The sequence below is a fragment of the Nansenia antarctica genome (assembly GCF_963989245.1).
Source record: "Nansenia antarctica genome assembly, chromosome: 1".
Taxonomy (NCBI): Eukaryota; Metazoa; Chordata; class Actinopteri; order Argentiniformes; family Microstomatidae; genus Nansenia; species Nansenia antarctica.
The window spans coordinates 11,107,832-11,112,831 of NC_137674.1; the positions used below are offsets into that span (position 1 = coordinate 11,107,832).

The window sequence follows — 5,000 nt, forward strand, 5'->3', positions numbered from 1 at the left end:
TTTCATGCCTCTCCCTCACTTCCTCACTTCTCTGTTCGCAAAGCTTCTGCACTCCCTCTCTCTGTCTGTTAATACGGTTCATCCACTCTCTCTCTCTCTCCCTCGCTTCCTCTTTTTTCCAATTGTCTAGTGTGTAGTGTGTTCTCCAAGGCGCCATGTCAGCCCTGCAAGTGTGTTTCCTGAGGGTTAGCTGACAACCCCACTGACAGATGACAGGTAGATAATGACAGGTAGTGTAATGGGGGAGTGGTTGTCTTGAGGGAGTGGTTGGGGTGGAGTTAACCAGCTTTTGTTCCCACCCATTACCTACCTGTAAAAAGTGGCTGTGAATACTTTGAGGCCGAATTTCTCAGTTTGTTGATTTGGGGGGTATCGACATTCAAATATGCATAACTTCAGATTATCAGATTTCAATGTATGACACATCATTTGAAAGCTTACAATCTACCCTTTCATAGCATTTCATACCCTTTCCCTTCGAGCGCTACAGAGAGCGGTTCAATTGCTATGGCGAAGAGCAACGGCGACAACGGACACCCCTGACATGTCCCTCTAGATAGTGGAAAGTATGGGGAGTGTATCCGCTTGTTAAGTCTGATGTCAAAAGTGACGTTTAACTATTTCCGAGTCCAAACCAGAAATTCTCCGCACCAGAGTACCTCTGAACTACAGCGGTAGAATGACAGTTTAATCGTTTTTTAGACTCGGATCTATTCATTCAACAAGGGACACAGCACTTTCCCGTTTTCTCCATATTGTCAGGGTATTTGAGCCTCGGAAAAGCGCTATAATTAATTATTATTATTATTTCTCCATTTCGAAGACAGCGCCTCAGGCAACGTTGGACCCGGAAACACGTCACGACTTAACAAGCGGATAGAATTAGTAGTGACACAGGCCAAGGGGGAGGAGTAAAGTAGTCTAATCCAAGAAATAAACGTGTCATTAAGTTTCATAAAACCGTAAATAAATACTCCCACTCTACACGATCGATCGAAGGCCTGCATTAGATCGCCTCAGGAGGGAGAGAGGAGTCTGAAGTGAAGATCACATCTAAGAGTCTTCAGATATTGGAAAACAAATGCCGGCCCTTGATGAAGCCAGTCTGATCCTCAGAAATAATCAGAGGGAGAATGCCTTCAAGGCGTCTGGCATCACCTTAGCAATAATTTTACTTTCAATTTCACGAAATCTTTATTTATGTGTGTATAATGGGAGCTCTGGTACCCTGGAGAATGTCTCTTTCACCTCACCTCACCTCTCCTACTTTCTGTTTATTTTTCCTCCCCTCTGCTCTATTCCAGTTTTCCTTTCTCTATGCTATTCCTTCCCTCTCTACACATTGACCCTCCTCTGGGGTTTCAGCTATTCCTCCTCTCTTTCCTGCTGCTTCCTCCCTCTCTCTTTGTGCTTTCCGGCTCTTGCTTCCCAAGGTTCTGAGTCAACTCCAGTGACCCACTACCGCCTGTACCAGGATAACAACACTAAAGGCAGGGCTGCTCACCCTGATCCGTGTTTGGTACTGAGACATTTCAGAGCAGTCTGGTCTATCTCTCTCCTGTCAGTACTGTCTAGACCCAAATGGAAAGTTCTGTACTTTTGAGACAGGTGAAAAAGAAACAAAGAAACTGGGAAAAGAAGTATATCACTCACTGGTGGGTGTTACATGATGGGCTGAAGTCCTATTAGTGGAGTAGTGATGGCCTGGCCTAGTGGATAGTGAGTTGGAATGGTGATCAGAAGGTCATGAGTTCAAATCGCACCTGGGTAATCTCTAACTGTAAGTAGCTTTGGATAAAGCGTCTGCTAAATGTTTAAAATGTACATTTATTAGTGAATAGCTTGTGACAGTGAGGTGTCTGTCTGTGTGTGAGTGTATATGTATGTGTGTGAAAGAGAGCTTGTGACATTGAGTGATATCTGAATAAGTGACAGCTCATTACTGTTGTTAAAATGTACTCTCTCCCCATCTCTCTTAGATTTTCTCTCTGCCTCGTTCTTCGTTTTCCTCTCTCTAATTTTCCTCCACTTGCTGCCCCCCATGCCTCTCTCTCTCTGTCTGTCACACACCCATTTGCCAAGACTCATTTACATGTGACCTATTTGGTGTGTCTCAGACTGACAGTGTGATGGCTGTGTGTGCGTGTGTGTGTGTGTGTGTGTGTGTGCGTGTGCGTGTGTGCATGTGTGTGTGTGTGTGTGTGCGTGCGTGTGCGTGCATGTGTGTGTGTGTGTGTGCGTGTGTGTGTGCACATGTAGCCTTACCCTGCTCTTACTCCTAACAATAGACTTCTAATTGATTGTGTTTATTTCTCCTCCCCCTTCGCTCCTTCTGTCTCTTCCTCCCTCTATTCTCTCCATTATTCACAGCCCATGTTTGGAAGAGTGTGAAAACACGACTAAAAATACACACAGAGAAGCTGAGGGAAACACACTCGTTTAGGGAGTTAGAACACTCACAGTGTTAAATATACACTCAAGTGTTGATTCAAAGGAGAAAACCGATATAGAATTAGAGAAGAAAAATTTGAGTGGAAAACAAACATTGTTCCCCATCCATCACTTCCCTATCCTCAGTCCCCCCCCCACACACACACTCAGGTATGATACGGAGAGAAAGAGGAGCTGGGCGAAGGAGGGGGAGGAAAACGGATCACTCCCCTCTTTCTTCTGGAGCACCTTTATGACCTAGTTTCTCTGCCCTCCCCTCCCCCTCCCAACACACACACACACACACACACACACACACACACGCACACACACACGCACACACACACACGCACACACACACACACACGCACACGTACACGTACACGTACACACACACACACACACACACACACACACACACATACACACACACACATACACATACACATACACATACACATACACACACACACACACACACACACACACACACTGCGTGGCATTTCTCAAAGCAGAGATGTTGGCAGTTCATTTGGATGCTCAGTCACTTTTGTCATTCTCAAGTTCTCGTTGATGCATCAATACATACAGTATAAGAAAGGGCTGTCAGGAGATGAAAATACAACAAACTGATGCATAATCCAAACTTTATGGTAGACTTCCCTTGGGTCAATAAGAAGGAAACGTTGATGAAACAGAAAGAAGTGACAGATCAGAGGCAGCAGATCAGAAATGTATCCATCACCTCAGGAGCCCTATCGCCTTTTCATCTCAGTTTCCTGTGGATCTTTACTACAGGACGTGGACGTATGCTAGCCACTACTGTAGGTCACAGCGTGTGTGTGTGTGTGTATGTTTGTGTTGCACGAAGACCACCAAGGCATGCCATTTAGCTGACGCTTTTATCCAAAGTGACTTACATTGCAACGAGTGCATATATTTCAGTATGGTCCCAGTGGGAATCGAACCCACAACCTAAGCGTTGTCAGCACCATGCTCTACCGACTGAGCCACAGAGACCACATGTACTAGGTCTATACATGATGGTGTGTATAGATGTGTTACTGTTAGTGAGGTTATGGGAAAGGACTGTATAAGGTGAATAGTTCAGTGAGAGTATGCTCCATTCGCCCCCGGGGCGTCGATCAGGACACACATGACAGGAGATTGACTTTGTGTTCAGGTTTCTTTAGTGGGTTCAGACAGGGTACAGTTCAGGCATGGGTAGGATGATTGCAAACACTACAATGGGTGTATGTGGTTAGTAATTCAGTGACGCACATTGACACTGTAATGCTGCACAACGATGCTAAATGATTGGAGTTGTAACATGAGAAACTTGTGGTAACTTTCAACTTATTCTCCGTTCTGAATCAATGCGGCCCAGAATGCACTGCGCACTTAAGGTGGCAGGTGATATTACGCACAGCTTAGCTCTTAAGGTGGAAATGATAACCAAATATAATAATAATGAACTTAGAATATTGGAACCTTTCTAACAGTTACAATGCTACCAATTTCACTTGATTTAGTAGTCATCAGGTTAATTACACTGTAATAACCTATTCATGACTAGCTTGTTTCTTTGGGGTTCAGTTCAGCAACCTTCATCAGTCACCATACGTCAGTCAGTGTGTTGATGTAGAACACAGTTTATTTGTGTCTACTTATTTGTCTTGTTAGAGGTTGCTCTATCCTCTTTTCATCCTTGTGCTTCGCTTTAAAAAGCGTTCGTGTTTGCATGGTTTGTGAGTTGAAGGGCAAATTGATCCCAGGACTAATTTTCTTTTTCTCTACAGTATTATGGAGAATTATGGACATATCGATGGAGGGAAGAGCAAAAGCCCTCTTCACTTAGGAGGCTGTCGGTCGGACGGGATTTGCTGACCACAGTTGGAGTGACTCCATCTTGTCCTCTGGCTCAGAGAGAGGGAGTCTGAGTTAGTTTGATTAGCTTTATTTTTCCACCAGCTGTGTCCTCAAAGTGTTTGTGAACTGGATGGGGGTGTGTTTGTGTGTGTGTGTGTGTGTGTGTGTGTGTGTGTGTGTGCGTGTGTGTGTGCGTGTGTGTGTGTGTGTGTGTGTGCGAGCTCGTGCGTGCGCGTGTCCTAGGGGACAACTGGTAAGTGGAACAAAGAGCAGAGGAGACAAGAGGGCAGTGTGTTTGTCAGACATTGATATGGTTAGAAAAACATGTCTGACTTAACTCCTGTAAGTCAAATAGCCTGCCCTGGGTAAGGGATTAGAACTCTGCAAGGTGCGCTCCGCTTTCTCAGCAGAACGCCACTCTCACTCTCTCTTTCTCTTCCTAATTACAGCTGTACAGCTAGCTGCTGTCTCACTGCAACAGCAGGTCAGCACCCCTATGGCCTGGTAATTAACCCCCTTTCAGGAACACACAGAGCTCTCACAAAAAAACTAGGAATGATTAAATCTTCATTTTGCAAGGTCATAAGGTGTTGAAGTTTCGCAGGTTCTTTTCTTTCATAACTCTACTTTATCTAAAATGGATCTTTCTGTTCATGTTTAAGTTGCAGTCTCCTGTTTCTCCCACTGGTAGTATTACCTAG

General features: G+C 44.7%; 1 protein-coding gene across 1 annotated transcript in view; it reads right to left on the reverse strand.

The window, feature by feature from the left end:
* LOC308159487 (zinc finger matrin-type protein 4) overlaps positions 1 to 5,000 on the reverse strand; it is a gene marked incomplete at both ends in the record, with an annotated part of 46,964 nt that overhangs the window by 19,699 nt on the left and 22,265 nt on the right. The gene's annotated exons all lie outside the window — the stretch shown is intronic.